Raw genomic sequence first — 25,605 nt, forward strand, 5'->3', positions numbered from 1 at the left:
GTTCTGTTGTTTTTCACATTGCTTAGTTTGAGGGGAGGGTATGTGTAAAAGGTGAGGATGTTACCTTGTTTAAGGGCCCCCTGGAAGGTTTTGAGGTTCCGTTGATAGGGTTAGATATACCCCATATGAAGACCTCTGATCCAGAGTGTTGAAAATTTCTGTATGTTTGTAAAATGTTTTCATTTTTGATTTGTGTTTTTTTTTTTTTTTTTTTTAGTTCACATTTGATAAAAGCTTTTATTCAGGACTTCCTTCATGGGCACTGGGAAAACTGGGTTAATCTTTTGTAGGGGGAGTGTAAAACAAACCAAACCTGCATTAATGTCAGAAAGCTTATCTGTCAACAAGCCAACACCAAGCCTCTTGAGTTCCCTTTATCTGATAATGTCAAGAAACCTGGGTTAGCATTCTTCCCACCTCAGTCTAGTGCTTATTCAGTCCCGAGCCGTGTTGAAACTGCCCACATGCTAGGTATATATAATGTTAGGAAACAGTTCCCAGTGCAGACAGCTGAAACCCAATCGCTTGCTCTGCTGAGTGTCCCAGTGATTACACGGCTCCTCTGCAAGCTTGTGCCGAATGTATAAAGAACGCAGTGACCACGGCTTCTTGTTCATTCTGTGTGTCTAGGGAGAAGAATGTGGGAACTTCAAACAATAACTTAATGATGGTTCAGGAAATTCAGGAAAGACAGGTAAAATATAATAAATAGGCCTTAAGTCATAAAACTTGCTTTAAGTCCTACATTCCTCATACAGGCAACTTCCTTCTGTTCTGCCAGTTTGTGTGTGGGGAGGAGAGAAGGAAGGGAGCTTTTGAAAATTAGATGTACTAAAGTACCAATGTAACAATTTAAACCATTCTCATAGGTAATTTTTTCCCTCTCAACTATACAGATTAATGGGACGCAATAAGAATCTTACGTTGTTTTAGACACCACAGTTCTTTATTCTGGAGAAAGGTTATTAATCCACTCAAAGATCACTCTACTACAACATTTTTTATGGCCTTTTACAAACCGGAGTGAAGTCATTTATTCCAAGGCTCTATTTGACTGTCAGGTTTGGGGAGAAAATTTACTACTTCTGTTCAAGGTAGAAGGGAATAGAAGAAGGCGAGCATTAGGGATTTCTCAGGGCCGAGGGGAATCTCTGTAGAAAGAAGAGGAGGAACTTGGGGACTGTGTAACCAGAAGGCCTCATCCAGTGCATGTTCCCCTAAGCTTATGTCCTCCGTCCTCACCTTGATTTCTTGTCTTCTCTGACACATAGGATACTCTCACCTCCTTGCTAATGGTTCCTAAAATCTATTGCCCAGACCTCTATTTGGAGTTCCAGAACTGCTTTTCTACCAGCTTACTGGATATGCTATGAGTGTGTCCAGCATTTAGAGTTGATACATTAAAAAACAAACACGCGGCTATCCCCTCCCTTCTCCCTCCTCCCAACCTGTACTTCTGTCACCTGCTCATCACTCACATTCAAAATCTGGGGCAAAGGTGCCAGTTAGCTGTTCTTTATGCTTATGGGGATGCTTCACTTTCCCACTGCAGGCTGCTGTGGCTTTCTGCCCTTGGAGGAAGCCTCGATGTATTGCCCTTTGCATCCGGAATGAAAAGTTTGCTCATGAAGCTGGAGGAAAACCTTATGCTTTCAGAAGGTGACACCTGAGCCTGCTTGAATCAGCCTGTCCCCCTGTTTCTTCCAAAGGTAGGGTCATGTATCTGCCTGGTACATGTCATCTCTGCAAGGCTCTGGACTAGTGCAGCCTCTGGAGAGAGAGGCCTGCCCCTGCCCCCTTGCAGTCTATGTTTCATGTCTTTTGTCGGTATAGGTGGGGTTGATTCTACTCTTAGGTCCAAGTTCATCTCCAGGTTTCTAGCCTTTGAACCACGTTTCAGTGAGGAGAGACTGCATAATTATGGTTTATTTAGAATTTCGTTTTCGACTTCCCCACTTGTCATTGATGCAAACCATTTCTGATATCCTGTAGAACTCTCGTGTCTCCTAGAACCCCTCCTTTAAGACCAGAGAAGAAGGTTTTCTTGTGTGGGCTGTCAGATATGTAGCTGGCATGTTGGGAAATTTGTATACTGTGCCCTCCCCTAACGGCCCAATTTCAGGCCCAGCTTGTGTGGTTCTTTTGTGACTCAGTTATGACTATTCTGAGAGCTGTGGCAGGCTCCATCACCTCTCTTGATAAGTATTCTCAGACCCTACTGTGTAGGGCCACTTATAAATCAGCACACTGGACTTCCTTGAAGTTCAGGAATATCTTGTGGAAAATGGGGACAGCCAAGAGAAATCTTTTCCTCAGCCATGGCAAGTGGATGAGATGCAAATAGGCCTAGACTTACATTCTGTTGGAAACTTTCAAATAGCTACGTCTAGGAAATCATTCTGTACTTGATAACCAATAAGAGAAGGTTAGGCACTCATTTTTTTTTATTTTTTAGTTCAGATCAATATAATTATATTGATTATATTCAGCCAACAAATACTATTTTATTCTAATTGAGAAAATGAGGCAGACACTCAGCTATGAGGCATACACAGGGAATGATAACCAGCTATATAAAGTAACTAGTTAACTAAGCAACTGACTGTAAGTTTAAAAAAGAACTCAAGTGCAGCCTGGTGTTTAAGAGCATAAGGTTTTGGGTCACATCTGGGTTTTGATCTTGGTTCTGACACTTACTGGTGGTGTGGCTTAGGTCGGTTACTTAACCTTTCTGACTCCCAGTTTTTCCCATGAAGCATTCTTTGTAGGCTTGTTGTGGGAATTAAATGAGGTAATATCTGAATCATGCCTAATGAAGTATGGCTGATTTAGCTAGAGTATCGTAGAGTAAAACACAAGTAAAACATCTTCCAGATTCATCAGGGTGTCGTACTAGCAAGGCATACTGGATGCAGGGCTCCCTAAATTTTCCATGATTAAGGGTGCTCCAGAACCTGGAATAGTATTGAGATTGTTGGCGAAAGCATAACGGCTTTGACCGTGGGACTAAGGGGATGTGAGGGACAGAAGGGCTGCCAGGGGCCCAATTAGCAGGCATGTCCTACATCAGTTCATAGGACAGTTCACGCCAACCCTCATGTAGGTTTAGGTTCCGAAGTGCCAGCTCCCCATCATCAAGTGGGGGCGATGGAGAAGTAAAACGAGTACAATCCACTATGTGGTCGAGGTACACAGAGGCTATTATAGGGGCAGAAGCGACGATTAGGGGACTGAGGAGTCCGAGAAGGCTTTCTCTCAGTGGAGACGCAAGTTCAGTCTTAAAGAACAAGCCAGTAGACATTACAAGGGGTGATAGTTTAGGTATCAGCCTGTGTGAGAAATAAAAACGTGGGAACATAAAACCCAACTTGATTCTCTACAATTGCATTTTCCCAGCAGAGTTCTATTTTTCCTCATTCTGCAGCCCTAGGTGCTAACCTGTTCTTGACTCACACTGGCCCACACTGCTGTATCATCTGCTTGGCTAACACTCAGCCAGATTTCACCTGGTAAGCACAGTTCTTGAAATCTTGTCTAAAAGTGCTGAACATGAAGCCTTTAAGAACAGTGATGTTAGATCCAGCTCTCGCCGGCTTCTCAGATTTCCACTAGACTGGTTCTTCTGCAAGTGCTCAGTGGGGTAGGGAGCTCCCCATCCCACTTACCTATATTTGCACTGAAATGAATTGTGCATTCCAGCCCTATAGTAATAGCCTCCACAAATAGACAGCTTAAAAGGCAGTCTCTCATGAGTCCTTAGGAGAAAGATTAATGGGTACCGAAGACTTGGGTTTCATTGGCTCTCAACTCTCATTTATCATCAGAATCTCTGGAGGAATTTTTAGTGCAGAGTCCCAGCTCCTACTGCTATAGATTCTAAGGTGGAACCTGGGTCTGTATGTAAAAATAAAAACAAAAATCTCCCACTAGGGACTCTAATCATCAGCCAGATCTGGAAACCCTGGATGAGAAGACGGCCACTGTGCCATCTGCCCACAGACCATCGCTGGGGGAATCTGACCCACCAGGTTCTTTTTCCCATGAATCTTCACTGAAAGCCACTAGGCGTCCTGGGCAGAGGGGAAGAGCGCACCCTCTGAGTGACAGCAGCGTTCCTCCCTGTGGACAGAGGCAGTGAAAGCCAGTTAGCGAGCGAGACAAAGCGAGCACACATGGGAAGCGCCAGAGATGAAACACGCGGAGGTGTCCTGGCAGCTCTCCAGGCCTCAGTTCCTTCCTGAGGCCTGGCCACACTCTGGTCTTCGCTTCCATGAGATGCTCCTTTATCCTTATAATAAATTCCTCTCTGTGGCTGCAGCCGCCACAAGTTGGCTTCTGTTACCTGCAATTAAAGAGCCCAACGACTACGCGTCTCACTAAAATAGCTTCTCTAAAGAACAATCGAGGCATACACTTTCCACTCAGGCTGGGGTGAAATATCACCCTTCTTCCCACACAGGCCTGGAAATGGGCTCGGGGGAGGAAAAAACAAAACACTTACTATCGGGTAGTTTATTCAGCGGTTAGCTCGGTTCAAGGAGTGCCCCTTTCTGCAAAAAGAGAAAGGCACTCGATTGGTGGGAAGAAAGGAAAATGGGGACAGCTATGAGAAATCTTGCTGCGATGGGAGTAACACATGGGCCAGCAGGACCCAGACGGGCCTCTCTCAGGGAAGAGGAACCACAGCCGACTTCGACTTCGTGGTACAGACGATTCTGAGGCCCAGCCAACCTGCCACACTGGCCCCCGTCTATCCCTTCTGCCTCCCCTTCGGAGTCAGCCCGAGGCTGGCCAGGGTCTCTGAACTGGGCCGAGACTTTGGACTCATTGGGGTGAAACAGTCAACACTGCCCACAAAACGAATAGAGAGCACAGCCACTCCCAGGTGGGAACAAAGGCAGCCGCTCTTTCCCAGAGGGAGTGTCCTCGCCCCGCCTGGACGCCCTCGGGATCCCCCCCCACCTGGCACTTCAATACCTTCTGCTTTCCAACAGGAAACACGTTCAAGCCTCCAGCCGCCACCACACACCTCGAAGCCAAACGGACATTCACCAGCCAGGGGACTGGGCATTTAGAGCAACGTCCTTCGGTGGGTCCGTGAACTCGGCGGCTTACTCCACGAATAAGCCTGAGGCCACGGAGGCCACTTGGGCCAAGCAGCCCTGGGTCCTGTGGCCGCAGAGTGGCCCTGAACCTGGCCAGCCGATGCCTGCCACCAGAAGAGAGATCAGAAATGGGCGACAGGAGTGCCGAGGCAGAAAGAGCCCCTCCAAACTGTAAAATTGGGTCCGTGATGCCATTATGCCCCGTACTAGTGATCTTCAGATGACCTCCCAGAGCCCCTCGGGGTTCTGCAGAGCACCCTGGGAAGGAGAGTGGGGTCTGAGTGTCGCCCTACCACGGCCTCCCGACAGAGCAGCTCCACCTTATCTGTTTATGCACTGGCTCCTTGCCATTTTGTTGGCAGGATGGATTCGTAACTCATCACGCTAACAGCTCCCAGGGAGCGTGCATGCAGGCACACGCACCAAGCACTGGGCTCGGTGTCTCAGACGCCTCGGCTGGATTCCTTCAAACAGCTCCACGGGGCAAATTCTGTTTCTATCCCCAGGGTCCAGCCGAGGAAATAAAAATCAAGTATCCTGTGACGATGACAAAGCTAGTCTGTGGGAGAGCCAGGGGTTGCATGCGGCTCCCTCCGCCCCTGGAGCCCTGGCTGATGTCCTCCGGGAGGGACCAAGGGAAACCCTCCGACCGAGGAAAAGGAAAAGCCAGCCATGCACTGTAGCAATGGTTCCCAACCTTGCCTGCACACCGACTCACCAGGAGGCTGTAAAGACTGCGGACACCAGGCTCTTGCCTCGCGAGACACTGACATAATGGAGCTTGGAAGCAGCCTGGGCACAGGGATTAGTTTTTTAAAGACCGAGAACCCCTGCCTTAGAGAAACAGTGATAGGAATTCAATAATTAAAATTACATGTCAACACTGACTGGAGGGTGTCAAAGGGAGGAATTTCCCTCGCGGCAAAGTGCTTAGCTGATGGAATAAGAAGTGTCCTGTGAGAAAGAGCAAGAAACAGCCAAAGCCTCCCTCTGGCTCTGCCGCCCGGTGGAGAGACTCTCTCTCCTCCTTCCTCACGGCTCCGCTAGGCGCCTGAGTGCATGTGGCGGTCGCTTATTTGGTGCGGCTGACATGGCAAACTAACACAGTGGTTCTCGACCTTGGCTGCACATTAGAATCACCTGGGAATCTTTTTCAAATCCTGATTTCTGGGCCTCATCCTCCGGAAATTCTGTTTCTTTGTTACGGGGTGAGGCCACATTAGTAACAAAGAAACAGAATTTCCGGAGGATGAGGCCCAGAAATGAGGATTTAAAAAAGATTTCCAGGTGATTCTAACGTGCAGCCAAGGTTGAGAACCACTGAACTAACAAAGAGAGACAGGGAAGGACATGGGGAAACTGGGAGTCGGGGCCTACTGTCTGCAATTCTGTCTTTTATATACTCAGTCCTGGACTGGGATAGGGTGAGGCGAGAGAGGCCTCGGGTACAAAATTTAAGGGGACTCAAATAAAACCCCTCTGTCATGAGGATAAATAATGTTTTAGTGCCATATTAAAAAAATCAATGCAAAAAACATCCACAATGAACAGAATGTCAATAATTTAAACAGTCAGGATCCGACAGGACTGAGGCCAGGTGAGGGGTTGGGGTGAGTGGTGCAGATGTGGGGAGGATCTCCCGTCTTTATTTAAAATAAATATTTTTACATTAACTTTGATTTTTTCAAAATATTATATTAAATCATTCTTTATATTTTTCTTTTAAAATATTTTTATTGATTTCAGAGAGGAAAGGAGAGGGCTAGAAAGATACAAACATCAATGATGAGAGAGAACCATTGATTGGCTGCTTCCTGCACACCCCACAATGGGGATCTAGATCACAACCCGGGCATGTGCCCTGACTGGGAATTGAACCATGACCTTCTGGTTCATAGATTGGCACTCAACCACTGAGCCACACTGGCTGGCAAGCATTGTTTTTCTTAAATTGTGTGCCCCACTGTGAGTTCCAGTAAACATTCCCACACGGGGAATAAACGTGGGCTTATTCAGATCCTCCTGAATTGAGAGAGTGGGATATCACAAAAGCATCAGAACACTGGCCTCCCAGAGGACGGGAGGGATTGCCTGCATCAAAGTGAACACTTGCACAAACAAATAGCCTCGTAGTTCAGGGCCGGCAGGTTAGGGGAGAGGGAGAGTGGACAGCCGTGCAGGAGAGGCATGCTGAGCACAGGTTGTCAGCTCACGTCACTGAGAGCAGCCTGAAGTTCCCATCTCTGCGGAAGCGTTAGGCTGGGCTGAGCTTGGATCTGAGCACACAGCTCCTGTTACATAGGATTCAGACTGTTACCTTGGTAAGTTAACCTGTTTCACCTTCACTTCCCCTATCTGTAAAATAGAGCTAATAATATATCTCTATGGGATGGTTTACGGATAGATGCGGATATATATATATATATATACACACACACACACACACACACTAGAGGCCCGGTGCACAAAATTTATGCAGGGGCCTTGGCCCTGGCCCCGCCTGCTGCCTCTGCCGAGGCCCCTGCTCTCTGCAGCTTTGTCTGGAAGGAAGGATGTCTGGAAGGATGTCTAGTCTAATTAGCATATTACGCTTTTATTATTATAGATATATGTATATATATGCATATATATATTCCCCCCAAATATATACATATCTTAACAGCTGATAGCTTAATTTTGAAAATGAAATGTATTTTAATAAATACTATCTTTATAATTATTCGAAGTGTGTATACATTTTTGGAGGACATCCTATATATCACTTTGCAAACTTTCTTGTACATTCTAAGTGCTAAAAACATGGCATTTGTTGTTATATGACTATTTCATTTTCTAAGTTTATTCTAGAAGCTCTACCTTCTTATCTCAGTCCACTTTCAGAACATTTCACCACTCACTGATACCTCCCCAATGGGTAGGCCAAATCGGCCAGTTTTTTGGTTTATTAATACATCTGGAAAGTTGTCACTAAAATGGGTCAAGATTAGAGAAGAAATGGAGAAGCCGAGATTCTAGTCGCAGGTTTCGGACTTGCTGGCTGGTGTTAGGTACATCCCTTCACATCTCTGGGCTGCTTTATTTCTTCCTTATGAAATGCGGATAATAGTATCTGTCCTGTTGTTCTCCTGTGGTGGGGATCAAAGAGATATGGTGCAAAAGTGACCCACAGCTGCACAGTCAGGTGGAAATAAACTTTGTCAGGGTGTACTTCTTTAAGTGAGCTCAGTTCACCTGGGTCTGATACTGGACTCCAATAAGCCTTGGAAGTCGATCCTTTATTTGGGACTTTAAAATGATAGCAGAAGGGATGAACTGAGAGTAACAAAACTTGGACTATGGAATGAACTACATATTATTTGCTAAATTCTTAATTTAAGTAAAGAGAATAACATGACTTCTCGTAGTAACTACACTACTTTCCCACAGGGCATTGGGGTTACTTCTAAGACCGACTGCCTCTTCATCCTGCCTGCAGCTGCTTCTTTCGTTGTTCTGAGTTTGTATATTTTGGTCTTCTTGAGTATCCCAGGTAATTACGCATTCTCCACAGGGATGTGTTTGAATAATCACGTCTTTTTCACACACGGCTTCCTGAGAATGTTGAGTCTTTTCTACTGTAATTGCTTACAATTCAAGCTTGAAATGCAGTCATTTTCCAGCCATCATTAGGGAGTGAGCACGGTGTAATGATCGAGAGCATGGCTCTGAGGCCATGTGGTGCTGCCAAGTAAGTGGCCTTCTGTTAAATGGGGCGCAATAGCCCTGATCTCAGAGGGTGGTAGTGAGAATAGAAGAATTAATGTTTATAAAGTTACTTAATATAGTGCCTAGAAAGTAATAACCACTCAATAAATACAAACTAGTATTGTATTGCTCCTATTTAAGTTTGCTATTACACCGACCTGTGCAATTCCGACATAGAGGTTTGTTCTATGGGGTAATTTCTGTGAATACCAACTACTGCTCCCTATTAAACTTCCTGGCAATGTCTTTATCTCTCTATTTCTTGCTTTTTTCCTCTCGTCACAGAGGCAATGGGAATGGTTGCATAGACCAGTTGTAGGAAGTCATTCCATCTTGATTCATAATATTAAACATACGCCCACTGGTTGTAGCTCCTGACGATTCTATCACGCTGCAGTCCTCTGTCGTTATGGATGGTCTATAATGGCACTTTGTAAATTATGAAGGGTAAAGTTCTAGTAAAATAGTTGACATTTGATTGGTATCATTAACAATCAGTTATTTGTGTAGTTTATGGAAGCTAACTGCAATTAGTATCCATATCTAAACAGTTCTCAGTTGCCCTGGCTGGGTAGCTCAGTTGGTTATAGTATTGTTCCCATACACCAAGGTTATGGGTTTAATCCCCGGTCAGGGTACATATAAGAATCAGTGAATGAATGCATAAATAAGTGAAACAACAAATCTCTCTCTCTCTCTTCCTCTCTCTCTCTCTCTCTTTTTAAAATCAATACATAAAAAATTAAAAATAAAACAGTTCTAAGTGGTAGAGAGATGGAGGCTGTAAAATCCTGCTATCAGAACAGGGACATTTTGGGCTAGCTGATGACAGGATGGTCAAGTTAGAAGTGTGACATCATAATTGATATGATTTGCACAAGTACATATTTAAGGATTATGATTATTCATTGAAACAGAATATTAAAACAAAAATCTAATAAGAAAGGGTTGTGATATAAAATAGTTCATTAATATTCCTGTGCTAATTTATTTTAAAATGATTTTTTTAATTTAAAAGGAATATATGGTAATACAAATTTGAGATAGATAAATATATATGTATGTATTTTAAAAAGTCACTTATTATACCATTACCCAAAGATGGTTAGCATCCAATTTTTGTTTTGAGTTGGAAACAAGCATATGCCATTTGAGAAACGACATACCATTTTATCATATGCTCTCTGGTCACCATAGTAGCTCTGAGGTGGGAAGTCTATATTCTCAATGGAAACAGCCTCTGAAAGCCTGGCACTTTGTCAAGTTCACAGAGTTGGTAAGTGGAAGAACCAGAATTTGCACTGGAGTCTTTAACTTCAAAGTGAGCATTCTCATCAAACACAAGAAAGTAGATATTGTGTGTTTCTTTTATTTGAAGTTCTAGAAGAGAGAAAACTAATCTATGGAAATAGAAATTAGATCAGTGGCTGCCTGGGTGGTGAAGGCAGGGAGGGGTTAGGGAATGACTAGGAAGGGACATGAGGAATTTCTGGAGGAGTGGAAATAATTCTATATCTTGAGTTGGGTGTTGTTTACACAGATGTCGGCATCTGTCAGAACTCTTTGAACTATACACTTAAGATCTGTACATATCACTGTACATAAATTATACCTCAGTTTTAAAAATCATTTTTTACTTTATTTTTTAAAAATATATTTCTTTATTGATTTCAGAGAGGAAGGGAGAAGGAGAGAGAGATGGAAACATCAATGATGAGATAGAATCATTGATCAGCTGCCTCCTGCACGCCCCCTACTGGGGATCGAGCCTGCAACCCAGGCATGTGCCCTTGACCAGAATCGAACCTGGGACCCCTCAGTCTGCAGGCTGATGCTCTATCCACTGAGCCAAGTCGGCTAGGGCCATTTTTTACTTTATATGATGGGATATTAAATTTGGAAAATGGACAATGCTGTAATGTGTTAATAATGCAAATATATCTTTACATTTTAAAAATATAAACTATTTTAAGTATCTAAGCAGCCTTCTTCCCTTTCCTTGTGTATTAATGTCCTATTGCTACTCTAACAAATTACCACACACTTAGTAGCTTAAAACAGCATAAATTTATTATCTTTAAAATCGGTCTCACTGGCTAACGTCAAAGTGTTGGCAGGGCCATGTTCCGTCTGGAGGCTCTAGGGGAGAGTCCATTTCCTTGGTTCTGTAAGATGAATTAAAAACTATGGTTCAACGAGAAGACTCCAAATGACCCATAAACATGGGCGTACTCAGCCACATTAGTAATTCAAGAAAATGAAATAAAAGGATAATGTCTATCAGTAGCAAGAGTTGTGACTTAGCCATGTAATGGCATACTATACAGCTATGAAAAAAATGAACAGAAAAGATAAAAATAAGGGATTGTATATATACTCAAATGTAATATTGTGTGGAATTAGCCAGTCACAAAAGAATACACATTGAGTGATTCTAGTTCTGTGAAGTTAAAAGAAAAAAAAACTAAACTTGTAGTGTTGAGGAATAGGAATATACAGAGAAGCAAAGCAGTCAGAATAATAAGGAAGGAATGATAGAGAAAGGGGATGTATGGTTTTTGGGAAGAAGACAAAAAGGACTTTGGGGATGCTGGAAATTCTTGTTTATTGACCTGGGTAGTGGTTATATGGGTATTTATCTTGAAGTCATCATTGTGCTGTGTGTCTTTGTATGTGTACTGTACTTCCCAATTAAAAAGTTAGAAAAAATGCCACCAAGGTGGGTCAAGACAGAAAGGAAAATCAGAACTTATTAGAAGGCATCCAAAAATCTAGGTGATATTGGAACAATGAAGCACCAAATTTAACTTATGGTTTGCAGGGGCCAGTGCAAAAAGGGAAACACGCTGTATAGTTCCTATTGTCTGATAAAAATCAGCACACGTATGCCTGGAGAGACAGATATTTCTTTGGCTCTAAATTGTGGGGAGAATATTATGCTCATTACATAAGAAGTAAGAACAATGTATTCTGTTGTGGATTTTTTGAAGACCACAAAATGTTTCTTAAATGCCATTTCTTGTCTGAATTCTTGATAAAAGCTGAGAGCACTGCATTAAATAATAGCTCAGTGAAGGCATTTCTGAGGGAATCTTAAGCTGACACCATCCTGTGGCTTTCACAGGAGGAGCTCTGAAGGAATTCCAGCTGTTCCTTGAATGCAACCTCTGTATGTATCCTCAACTATGCTCCCAGCAGTGTCCCAGGCTGACTCACTCTATGGAGGGTGTCCTTGGTTTTCTCCCATGGCACTATTGGCTCTCTTCCTTGACCTCTCCTTGGCCTTGACCACAACTCATCTCTTATTGCTGAGCATGCCTGACTCCCCAGTTTGGGGTTGGGGCTACTAAGTATTCCTGAGTGGCTGGCTCTGCATTATGTAATGAATGTAAATTGGTGCAATATTTTCTTTTGCCTCTCCTGCTTCTCAAAGACTATGAACATAAGCCCAAACCTTGAATATTTCTAACTGAAGTCTTAGGTGGGAAGACCCTTTTCCTTGTAGTTCCAAAGCAATTGCTACAGTGTCAGGGAAGAAGCTGATTGGCTAAGAGAAAAGAAAGGTAACATACAAAAAAGAAACAATATTTACGAGAATAGGAGCTAAGAGAGATGAGGACAGACACTGAGAGACTAAGTGATAAAGACCTAATGATATTGAGTCACAGTTTCTATGTCTGGAGTCCCAGAGTTTCTTGTTTCCTGCTTTTCTGATCATGGATGAACAAAGACCTCTTTCATTCCGTGATATATATATATATATATATATATATATATACATACACACTAGAGGCCTGGTGCATGAAATTCATGCATGGGTAGGGTCCCTAGGCCTGGCGGGCAATCAGGGCTGATTAGGGCCTTCCAGCTGCCGGCTGGGGCCTTCCTATGTTCCATGCTGCCCTCTGGTGGCCAGTGCGCATCATAGTGAGCAATCGAGCTGCTGATCTCTTGGTCAAACTCCTGAGGGGACAATTTGCAGATTAGGCTTTTATATGTATACTAGAGGCCCGATGCACGAAAATCGTGCAAGAGTAGGCCTTCCTACCCCCAGCTGCCAGGACCAGCTTTCCTCTGGCATCCGGGACCCAGTCTTCCCTCTCAGCCCTGGTTTCATCCAGAAGTACATCCAGTATAATTAGCTTATTATGCTTTTATTTTATACTAGTGGCCCGGTGCACAAAATTTGTGCACAGGGCAGAGGGGTGCCCCTCAGCTCGGCCTGCACCCTCTCCAATCTGGGACCCCTCTGGAGAAATCCGACTGCCGGTTTAGGCCAGATCCCATCCCTTTTGCAATCTGGGACCGCTGGCTCCTAACTGCTCACCTGCCTGCCTGCCTGATCGCCCCTAACCACTCTGCCTGCTGGCCTGCTTGCCCCCAACTGCCCTCCCCTGCCAGCCTGTTTGCCCCCACTCCTCCCTCCCTGCTGACCTGCTTGCCCCAAACTGCCCCCTCCCCCGCCAGCCTGATCTTCCCCAACTGCCCCACTCTGCCCACCATGGCTTTGTCCGGAGGGTCTCCCAGTCTAATTAACATATTACCCTTTTATTAGTATAAATTTTTAAAAATAATAAATCTCCTTTAAGCAAATCTGAGTCAGGTTTCTATCTCTTGATATCGGAAGAATCTGAATGAACACCACTAGTTTGAGAAGAGTCAACTCCTGTGCTTTATCTAATTGATCTAACTCTCCCAGAGCCCTCAGTCTCCTGGGGTCCTGGCCATGCTCTCCCACTAACACCAGCTATGTTCTGGCCCAAGTAGCACATACCAGCATTATCGATTATTAATTGAGAAGCACACTAAGTGCACACATATTGAGGTGCATGCTTTGCACAAAGAACTGTCAAGCGTGTATTAGCTTCAGAATCGTAAAAACCTGGGTCATGGTTGTCAAGGAAGTTAAACTCGGTAACTTCAGGCTACATTTCAGAAAACTGAAGTAAAGGGATTTTACCCAGAAAACATTTCAGAACTGTGATATAATAAAAGATATATTTGGTCTTTGTCCCAGGTTCCTGGCACAGAACTTCAAAAACCCTTGGAATTTTCTGAGTGATATGAGTATCTTTTGTTCTTCATAATGAGCTCCTTTCTGGCTCAATCTGAGTGTAGAGTAATGAGGTGACTCGTGGTGAACCCTTAGATAATTTCAAGGGAGGGACTGGTCACAGCAGAAATACTAGGCAGGAGGTTGGAGGGTTAGAGCTTTCAGCCTCACCACCAACCTCCAGGGAGAGCAGAGGGGCTGGAGATTGAGGTCAGTCCATCCTCTGTGCCTAAGTAATGAGCCCTCGATAAAGACTTGAACAATGAGGTTCTGAGGAGCTTCCGGCTGATGAACTCATCGGAGTTCTGGAAGAGTGGAGTATCTAAAGGCTTAGAAGTTCTGGGCCCTGCCCCCACCCCGCCTGCCCCCTTACCTTGCCTTGTGCATCTCTTTCATTTGTCTTGTGTCCTTTAAGTTAACACTGTAGTTATAAATACTGTAGTCCCCCTTATCCAAGAAGGATATGTTCCAATGTTCACAGTAGATGCCTGAAACTGAATAGTACCGAACCCTATATACTAGTATACTATGTTTTTTCCCTGTACATAGATACATTTTCACGTAAAAGAAACACTTTATGGCTTCTCCATGGCATATCTGAATCATCAGCATCACTAGTCTTGCACTTTGGGCCCTTATTAAGTAAAACAAGGGTGAGTTGGACATAAGCACTTTAATATTATGATAGTTGATCTGATAATCCGGTCGGCTATTAGGTGTCCAGCAGGTAGGGAGTGTCTACATTGTAGAGAACCTAAACAAAGGGATGAGTCATGTCCCAGGTGGGACAGAGCTGAGTGGCTTGTGATTTAAAACTTTGGAATTATTTCTGGAATTTTCCATTTAATATTTCAGATGAAAATTGACCAGGGGTAAATGAAATAGCAGAAAGCAAAACCGGGGATAAGGAGGATCTATTGTACAGCTCTTTGCTGGGTTCTGTGAGTTGTTCTAGCAAATTATTAAACCTGATGGGGATCTTAGAAACTCCCAAATTTTTGGACTTTAAAAAAATTTGAGATATAATTGACAGATAACATTATATTAGCTTCAGATGTGCAGCAGAATGATTTGATGTTTGTATAGAAACCAGAATTTGTAGTCAGCCCGGCAGAATTGTGGGTGGCTCGGGGCCCCACCTACACGTAATTGTTTCTGGCGTCTGAAGTGGGGACAATCTTGTGAGACTATTCGTTCCTTCACTTACAGATCTAATGCTTACTCCTGGTGGTTTGTGTCAGAATTGGACTGAACTGTGGGACACCCAGTTGGTGTTAGAGAATTGCTGGGGGACCAGGTAAGAACTTTGGAGGTACCGACCCTAAAAAGTCTCTTCTGAAAAGCAGCCAAGCACCCAGTCTCAGCTCTCTCCACAAAGGCACTTCAAAAACAGTTGAAGACCGAGCATAATATTCAACAGATCCTTCTGAAGTGAAAGGAGATATATCCATAGAGGCGAGTAAACAACAACAGACAAGGTTCTAAGGTCCAATATGCTACCTGGTGTGATAATGAGCTCCCATTCCCACGTTCACATATGAAGTTTATCTGATTCGTGATCTCTTCTGCTCGAACTCCTCAGAGTGGGTCCAATTATTTTACTGCCGTGGAATTGGATGTATCAAAGGTAGTATAAATTTGTAGTGGTAGTGGCATTTTGCAGCGTATTTAAAATAACCTGTGACTGAACTCATTTTTGGCAGATTCCTATTATAAAACAATCCAGAGGACCAAATTATACCCATCAAAATATACCATTATGTGCCCACGTAGGCCTGATTTTGATTCAATATTTTATAGGATTCAGGTTTACTTTTTTACAAATACATTTGTTGTCTAACACCTCCATTCTTTCATTTCTGTTTGTATTTACTTTTTAATTATTTGGAGGGAGGTCACTCTGGGGCCTCATTCATATACGTCCCTTGGCAACAGCAGGGTCTCAGGCAGGTCACTGGGTGCCTACATGTGTAGGGCTCCTTAGCTCTGAGGAGAGATAGTGAATAAGAGGTGGAAAACATAATGTTTCTGGGCATTGGAACTATTGTTCTCAGACACAGGAGAGAGACGATCTGTGGCCAATCTGATATCTGGGATAAGGTGGATGGCATTAAACAACCTGGAATCCAGGAGCACAGCTCTGTCCAGGGCCCACCCCTGTTTATATTCAACTAACCTCTTCCCCCATCTTTCTTCCCTGCTCTGGTGGGATGGGGGGTTACACAGCATCACATTCGGTCTTTTCCACATTGTTAAGTTATTAATGAGTCATTAAAAATGGAATCGAGTTGATGAGCCATGTATAGTTTGCTTAATCATCTTCTTATAATGGATCATTTACGTTGCTTCCAAATTTTGCTTTTATAAATGCAGTTGTAACAAAATCTTTGCCCATAAAGCTTTTTCCACATTTAGGGTAAAATTGCACTAATTAATTCCTGACTATTTTAAAGCTTTTGACACACTCACCAAGTAAGTTTCTAAAAGGGCTCCAATTTCTAAAGGGCAGTGTCTAAAAGTAGTTTTTCTCTGTCCTTTTGCCAGCCCTGAATATTATAATTTTTAAAAAACCTTTGCTAACTTAATAGTTTAAAAAATGGTCTTAGTGCTTTGCTATATATTTCTTCAATTATTCTTGAAGTTAAACTCCCTTTCCTAGTTAGCTCCTTATTTCTTCTTTTTCATACATTTGCCCAGCTCTGGTCTGTTCTTCTCCTCATAACTTCTAATTGCAGAAGGAGGCCAATGAGCATTGTCTCAGGGACTGGCTAACACTTCAGTCGTCACATAGAAAACCCAGCATGCAGATCAGGAATTCAACAATTTGGGGATCCATGCTTAGCAATCACACTAGTTTGTGGTTTGCAAAACAAGGATTAGCCATCTACATTTATTCACATTTTAACAAATAATTATTATGGGCCTTCTATGTGCCGAACACTGTTTTAGACACAGTGAAAAATAACAGACAAAAGTCCCTCCCTTTGTAGAGTGTACTTTCTAGTGAGGAGAGGAAGAGAGTGAACATAATAAGTCGAATATTTTGGGGGTTAGAAGGTGTAAGTTAGGGGGAGGGACTGCTGGGTAAGGGGGGAATGAGAGCATTGGGGGAGGGGGGTACCTGCAGCATTTTTAAATAGGGTGAGAAGGTGACATTGGAGCAAAGACTTGAAAGAGGTGAGACAATGAACGGAGGACTCTGGGATTAGATTGCTTGGGGCAGAGGCACCAGCCAAGGTGACAGGTCTGCCTGCTGTGTGTCAAGAGCAGCAAGGAAGCCAGGGAGGCTGAAACGGAGTGGTGGGCAGGTAGAGGAAAGAAGTTGAGGTCCGGAAAGGCACAGGGGTGAATCTTGCAGCATTTGGGGGCGGTTGTAAGGATTTGGGCCTTCCTCAGGGTCAGATGCGAGACCCTGGAAGCTTTGGACCAGAAGAAATACACAACCTGTCCCATGCTGCCTTAGAAACAGCTTGCAGGGGTTAAGGGCAGAAGCAAGACCAGTTAGGAGACTGCTGCAAGTATCCAAAGGCCTCACTGGGCCACGGAGGTGCTGAGAAGGCCGGGGAATGTGGTAGAGCCCAGGATTTCCTGATGAAGTGAATGTGAAGTGTGAAAAAGGTGGAATCAAGGACTATTTCTTTTTTAAAACCTCTTAGGTGGCTTGGTGGAAAATGGAGCTTTAATTAATGATTCTGTTAAAATTAGAAGCGCATTTGCTCATGGAAAGAGCTTCAGGTATTGAGGCCATAAGAATTAACCCCTGAGAACTCAGAAGGGGCAGTGGTTTTTATCCATTTTAATGACTGACAAAAATGATAACAAGATTGTGGCATTTGGTTTACCCTTTTATGATTTTCATATATTCCTGTTTAACTTAGTTGGATTAAAATAAATTGCTATCTAGGCAACCAGTGTGGCTCTTTTTTTTTTTTTTTTTTTAATCCTCACTTAAGGATATGTTTTAGAGAGAGAGAGAGGAAGGGAGAGAGAGAAAGATGAATGTTGATTGGCTGCCTCCCCTATGTACCCAATCTGGGATCAAACCCACAACCTTTTGGTGTAGGGGACGGTGCTCTAATCAACAGAGCCACCCTGCCAGGGCCAATTGTGGTCCTTATATAGCACTTACGCCTGGTGTCATTCGAACTCACCAGTGCTTACAGTGATTTGATTTAGAGTTCACATTGTTCTGGGTTGTTAGGCATACTGAAAGTGGGCGACAAACCAAGGGCAGAAAGAAATCAAATGAACTGTTTTGTGCAGAGGTAGGCCGTTTTGTCATTCAAGATGAGTTCCATTACGAATGATGGATATATAATGCTAGCCATTATTTTTAAACGAAGGGGTGTAACCTATTTTATGCATTCTATTTTCCTATCTGAAATTAAAGAAAGAAAAGACACTGAGATGTGACTGCTCTGCAAGTTGACAGTGGAGCAGCTGGTTGAGTGTCTCTGTGATAGCTTCTATCTTAGGGAAGCTTGGGTATCCTGTTGTTTCACTGCTCTGGTGTCCTCAGTGATTTCAGCTGAGCTGTGAGAATGGGTGGAACAGAAGGGTGAAGTGAGGGGCGAGGGAATAGCCTGGGCCACAGTCATTCCAGTGGCCCTGCATTGTGGCAGGTGGGAATAAATGCTGGAGAACCGGACAAGGTCCCAGTTGCTATGTAAACTTGGGCAAGTCATTTAACACTTTGAAGTCTCCATCTATTTATTTGTGAAGAAATAATTCTTATTGCCTTACCGATTTCCTAAAGTTGTTGGAGGCTCAAAAGTGAAAGTGATATGACATAAAATTGCTTTGGAAACACGAAAGCATTCTACAAATATAAGCCTTGATTATTGATTTAGCTACAAGGTACATTATTCATACATATAAAATATCTTACATGTAAAGATTATAGACACATTCTTTTATCATCCTAAAATCTGTATTAAGTTTTCTGAGCATATATAGTCATTATTTTACGATTGTAATTTTTCCTCTCTTTGGACTGGTTCATTCTAAAGTCCTAGTGGGATTTAATCTTCAGCCTATATATTTATGTGTGTGTGTGTGTGTGTGTGTGTGTGTGTGTGTGTGTGTAATGTTAATAGTAGATGGAGGGAAAAGAGAAGAAATGGGCTTACAGAGGTGGATGAGGCCTTAGAGACGAGCTCGTCCAATTTCCTCACTTGAAGTGGAAGAGGATCGGCTCCGTGGTTAAGTGACTGGTTGCCAAGACTGCACCGCCTTTTAGAGCTGAACTAGGGCTGGAAGCCAGGTCGATGGACTCCCACTCCAATATTCTTTCTATCCCACTTGGCTGCTATCCTGTGTTATACAATTTTTCAATACATATTAGCACAGAGAATTATAGCATCTATATATTCCATACTATTCTCTCCCAACTCCTCCAAGCAAGAAGTATCTACTAAACCTTGAACAATTTCACTTAAAGCTTCATAACTAAAAAGGTACAGGAAGCAGAAGATGTATATTTTCAGAGCCATAGCTAAGCCAGAATTGCTCTTTTCCTTACCATTAATGTATCTCTTTTGAAATTCAAGTTTTTTGTGTGTGTTTTTTTCAGTTATCTTTTTTTCAGTTACATGTGGTTGACCTGACACTGTCTCACCTTCAAATAACTGTTTCTGGAAGCTCTAACAACTGCCTTTACATCCCCCACATTATCCTGGTCTTCGGGAAGGCCAGGAAAGGTGGGCTTGGTTTTCTCTTCTCTTGGGGCTCTCTTAATAGGGTAAGTGGGAAGCTGACTGTTTGAGGTCCTCTTGGCCACAGGGGTCTTTCATGACACCAAGAGAAGCAACTTCCTGTCTCACCTACAGGCTCCATCGTAGCTATGGTTTACTTTCTTCCTAGGATTTATTACTGTCTGAATTTACCCGTGTGATTTTTCATTGTCTTTCTCTCTCTTCATGAAAATGTAAGCTTCTTGAGGGCAGGGAGCTGGCCTGTGTTGTTCTTCATTGTACTTTGAGTTTTTAGCACTTGGCAGGCATTCAAATAATATTAAAAGCATGAAAGAATTGTGGGGTCAAGGAGTTGAACATGTATAAGGCTTTGGATCCATATTATCAAATCACTTCCCCCAAATGTCAAAATTCACAATCTCTTCGGCATTGTCCGTGGGAATCCTTTCCCTTGCTGCTCTCTGAACCTGGGTATTATAATGGGTATTATCTATAATAATAAAAGCATAATATGCTAATTAAACCGGACAGCCAAACGACCTTCCTGATGAAGCCGCCATGGCAGGGGCCAAGGCAGAGGTGGTTAGGGGCGATCAGGCAGGCAGGCAGAGTGGTTAGGGACAATGAGGCAAGCAGGCGAGTGGTTAGGAGCCAGTGGTCCTGGATTTTGAGAGGGATGTCCAACTCCCAGTTTAGGACCCATCCCACAGGGATACCTTCGGATCAAGCGTAAACCAGCAGTCAGACATCCCCTGAGGGGTCCGGATTGTGAGAGGGTGCAGGCCGGGCTGAGGGACCCCTCTCCCCCTGTGCACGAATTTCGTGCACTGGGACTCTAGTAACTTAATAAAAAGTCCTTAATATAATAGGCAAACATTTTTTGAAAATTCCTACTATTCTTATTTTAATTTATATTTCTTTGTTGCAATGTATTTTAGAAAGATTTTTTTTTTTTGAGACTTAAATTTTGTTTATTGTGGTAACATAAAGAAACATACTTTAGTGGTCAAGAAAACTCAGTTACTTTTCCCTGAGAACGCCTCTCTCAGGTATGAAGATCAAACATGCCTGCAAGTATTTTAAGAAGTATAAACTAGTTATGCCCTCAAAATGATGTGTTATCCTCAAGATGAGTGTGCAGAGGACAGGGATGGCTTGACTCAAAGAGCGTATGTGAAGCAGTCTAAGGAGACCCCGTTATGTTTGGTGAGGCATCGGTGGTGTTCAGAGCTGGTAGAACTGCCAGTGTGCACAAAGGAAGAAGTTGCTTGGCTTTTCCCCAACCACTTATTCACCCACAGAGCACTCACAGTGAATACCCATGAGAACTCCCTCCCCATAAGGGACCAATTAACCCACTTGCCCAGTGCATTTGGTCCTTGCAGAGGCACACGGAAAGAACACTTGGTATCTGAAAGGGTCTGGCTCCATTCTCATGTGTAGAGGTCAAATAGGTCAAAGTTCATTTTTTTCTTTTGAACTGTGGCTCTGTGAAATATGTCTCTAACTTGGGCCTGACGTCATGTTGAATCTCTTTTCCTCAGCATTTTTTTTTTAAAAAAAACAACATTTTATTGATTTTTTATAGAGAGGAAGGGAGAGGGATAGAGAGTTAGAAAAATCCATCAGCTGCCTCCTGCACACCCCTTACTGGGGATGTGCCCGCAACCAAGGTACATGCCCTTGACCGGAATCAAACCTGGGACCCTTCAGTCCGTAGGCTGACGCTCTATCCACTGAGCCAAACCAGTTAGGGCTCTTTTCCTCAGCATTTTGACAGACCATGTGCGAAGGGCCCTGCAGGGGTGTGGTGGTGGTGGCCGGGGAGTGGGCAGAGAACTGTTCAAGGACATTGCGGTCGGCTTTGTCACTCTGCAGCTCTTCAGACACCACAGGATGACCAGGCTCAGTCCTCTCTCTACTCAGTTCCTCTGGGTGTTTTGGTCTGTTGATTTTCCAGTGTCTGTAACCCAAAGCAACACATCTTTCCTGGCATGTTTGAAAAGGGAGCCGTTGCTAAAGCTATTGGACTCCCAGGGAAAGTCCTTGCATTTACACAGTATAACACAGGACATTATTCCACACTAAAGATTGTATGGTTACAGACATCTGCCAGGTCAGCCTTTTCCTAGCCATTTTAATAAAACTAATGATAACCAGTAAACTCGACTAAGTCATTTCTCAAAGGAGCTTTGGTGTTTAATAAATACTTTTCCTTTCCTACGGTTTATATTCTAGCTATTACATTTGGAAGTAGAAGGCACACCCGTCATAAAATGCCTAACCTTTAAGCTCCCTTTTTGGAATTCAATATAATTAAAAGCAGAAAGTATTTGTTAAATTTCTACTAATGCCAACCCTATGTGAGGAGTTTTTGGGGACACCCAGAAAGTACAAGTCTTGTAGGTGCTGTCCTAATTATGTAAAGGAACAAGGAACCTTTTCCAGCCTCCAGTTCCCCTCTGAGAAATGCCTTCTACAGATAGAACAGGATAATTGACCCCTTTAATTGGTCCCCTATTCTGCAGGGAAACATGGAAAATGTTCCCTTGTGATTTATCCTACAGCTTCTACCTTACATTCAGATTCATCGCCCCCGTAGTTGGTGAGCTCCAGGAGGGCAAGGCCACTGGACTTGGGAAACAGTGGTATCTAGACCACGAGAGAGGCACGACTCCCCAAGGAGGCGTGAAATATGCAATAGCACAAGTTCAAGTTTCCCTGTGGTTCTATGCTTAGCATTTGGTAATACTTTTCTTTGCCAGAATCAGTGGTACCCAGTCTTTACCTCCCAGCCCTGCGAGGTTGCTGTGTTAAAGCTTATTCTCACACCACATGACTCTTGTCTCTAATTTCTTATAGGCTTAGAAAAAAAGCTTTATTGATATGTAGTTCACATCCCATACAAGTCACTCATTTAACATGTATTTTCACAGATATGTGCAGCCATCACTGCAGTGGATCTGAGAATGGCAGAAACCTAATTTCCTTTGGTTATCACTCCCTACCCTCCTACCCCCTCCAGCCCTAAATAACCACCAATCTCCTTGCTGTTTCTTCTTTCACTCTCTGAAGCCCTCAGGAGTCAGCACTTTGGTATCAATGTCTCCAGTTTTGTGATCAGCTCTTCAGCAGGCGTACTCCCTCCTTCAGCTGGAGCCATGAAGGAACAGAACCACCTGCCCGTGAAAGTGGTTCCCCAGACGGAGGCTGAGCATGGGGTTCGCACAGAGTGCTCTCACTCGAACTGAACATCTTGCCCCAGGGCTGGGAGACCCGCCTCAACCTGAAATCCTTTTGTAGAGATCAGACTACAGCATTCATCTTTTTGCCTCTTTGCCTCTTTGTTGTTCAGCTCTTCCCTGTACCTTCAGTCTGAGGTTTTCTTTCATTCACACCCACCTTCCACCCTGCTCACCTTCAGGATTTTTCATCTGTATCTACCACATTCATCAGGGAACAAACGTATAATCCTTCTTCTGGCTGTCAGTCAATTTGAATACTGGTTATCTTCCCAGCCATGAACTGTAGCACAGCTCTGTCCTTGGTTTTGGAAGAACAGTGAGTCAACATTATTTATCTTCGCTGAAGGCTGGATCTTAACCACCTTATAGTGCCATTAATCTGTCAAATCATCCCCAAACTGCAAGGCATTATGTATTATCTAAACTGAGACTTTTTTTCTATTAAAGGGTATTGTCCCCGCCTCTTACGGTTCTGAATACTTCCCGGGAGGGATAGCATGAGAGAGGGCATGTGTGGGATGTTTAGGAGGGGAGGGCCCCTTTCATCCCTGACGGGCACATTAGAAAACAGATCATGGTGGAGACCAGAGCATGGTAGAAACTAGTTAATAGCAAGTAGAAGAGTGTTCATGATTTTTTGTTTTTTTGTTTTCCAGTTCATTTTTCATTTTAAAAATTGTAAGTTATTTTTTGTTGCCCAGCCAGTGTGGCTCAGCAGTTTAGCATTGACTCATGCACCAAGAGGTCACCAGTTCAATTCCCAGTCAGGGCATATGCCCAGATTGCTGGCTCGATCCCCGATTGGGGACATGCAGGAGGCAGCTGATCAATGTTTCTCTCTCTCTCTCTCTCTCTCCCTTCCTCTCTTTCTAAAAATCAATAAAACATATATTTTTTAAAAAATTTAAAAAATAAAATTACAAGGTTTTTTTTTATAATTTTATATTCAATTTTTGCTATGAAGACATGGGCTGTCAGATTTTTAAAAATGTCACTGAATAATCTTTTTCTGGTGTGAGATATTAGTGGTATTAGAAAGCCTCTTATTTTTTAAATAAGCTTAGACATACATTACCTGTTCTCACCCTGGACTGTGAAGTCTAGGACAAAAGTAGTCCAGTAAAACTTCTGTTTTAGGGTCTTTCACTTATTAATAATTCACCTCATGAAAAATATCACAGTTTAGAGACTTTCATAAAAAACCATGATTCAGTAAAATGTACTTTATTTTTATAGTGCCCACATAGGTATGGGTACTTTCTGTATGTTCCTCCCCCCTTTATAATTCCTGAAACTTTAATAATAAAGGGCATAGCCTGCAGGCGTGGCCCAGTGGTTGAGCATCGACCTATAAATCAGGAGGTCACGGTTTGATTCCCCACGTCAGGGCACATGCCCAGGTTGTGGGCTTGATCCCCAATCGTGTGTGTGTGTGTGTGTGTGTGTGTGTGTGTGCAGAAGGCAGCTGATTAATGATTCTCTCTCATCATTGATGTTTCTATCTCTCTCTTCCTCTCTGAAATCAATAAAAACAGTTAAAAAATAATAACAAAGGGCATAGTCTTCTTGGTTTATGTTAGTCCTTCTAAGTAAAAATCTGCATTTTCTTGTCTTTCTAATCTTCAGAGCCACACAGCCACGTTTTCTCCTCCAATACCACGGGAAGTGACCCATGGCAGCGGCAGAGGGTGTCGCATATGTACTTGCTTCATTGGGTCCTGGCTGAGGTAGCAGATTTCCCACAGAAGTCCATTTTCCCTTTCCTGAGTCACATCTGAGCCCGCGGCCCTATAAGGGAATGATTCCCTGCTCGGTGATGAAATGCCAGGACGCGACATCCTTTCTAATGAGTCACAGTCAATACAAATTGTTTTCAAATGACTCTGCCTCTGCCTCCACACCGCGCTTCGTGAAAGAAGAACCTCTTCAAATCAAAACATCTTGTTTCATCAGCCGAGCTCCGGCAGACCTCTCACTTTTGTAAGCAAAATGAAATGTGTTTCCACACAAAGGGAAAATCCAATCTGTTCTTATTTTTCCTCGGGTGCCCGTGTTCCACCGTAAGAGGAAATGACGGAGGCACACACTGGAAAGTGTTTGCAGGGTTTGGGGACGGAGAAGCTACTGAGGAGTTTTGTAGACAATAATAATAAGACATGTAGAGGGATTGTGAGCTCCTGAGAGCTCCCATATAAACCGCAGGTGGTGGGACTTGTGTGTACAGCGTGGTTGATCATGGTTTTCGTGTGGAATAGCACCAGCCCTTTATTAGGAGAAGTGGGGCTTTATTAGTGTCTTTCTGTTGTGTTGCTGCTAATGAGACCTACAATATGGGCTTAGTGAATCCACAAATGATCCCCCAGGTGTGCACACATCAGCCACGGACAGCTTAACCTTTCCAGCTCGGGAAAATGGAAAGGAAGGAACAACAATGTAATGGTCCTTGAGGGCTTAACTATCATTACCGTGAAAGGAAAAAAAGAAACTTTTAAGAAAATGCAAACAATCATGTGACACATTTTAGGGTGCAGCAGAGAGGGTGTGAATTTCAGGCTGGCATCCATAAAATTCCCTCAGGGGGAAAACACACAATGGATCAGGTTCAACTATAAATCAGAGCAATCCCAAGTCAGAATGAGATGAAGGATTTAAATGTGACCAGGGCTCCAAGCTGTGACATCATAGACAAGTGAGAACCCACTTGGACCTTAAACTTGACCTTCTTTCAAACACTCCCAATAAAGTTACCCAGTAAGATAAAGAGA

General features: G+C 43.3%; 1 long non-coding RNA gene across 1 annotated transcript; it reads left to right on the forward strand.

Annotated features, from left to right (window-relative positions):
- The first annotated feature begins 253 nt into the window (after positions 1–253).
- On the forward strand, positions 254–25,004 carry LOC118651769. Its single transcript, XR_004966343.1, has 6 exons — positions 254–694; positions 1,553–1,709; positions 3,425–3,509; positions 8,532–8,634; positions 15,112–15,199; positions 24,467–25,004. It is a non-coding gene; the product is annotated as an uncharacterized LOC118651769 (long non-coding RNA).
- Positions 25,005–25,605: the final 601 nt, after the last annotated feature.

The sequence above is a fragment of the Myotis myotis genome, unplaced genomic scaffold (assembly GCF_014108235.1).
Source record: "Myotis myotis isolate mMyoMyo1 unplaced genomic scaffold, mMyoMyo1.p scaffold_m19_p_3, whole genome shotgun sequence".
Classification (NCBI taxonomy): Eukaryota; Metazoa; Chordata; class Mammalia; order Chiroptera; family Vespertilionidae; genus Myotis; species Myotis myotis.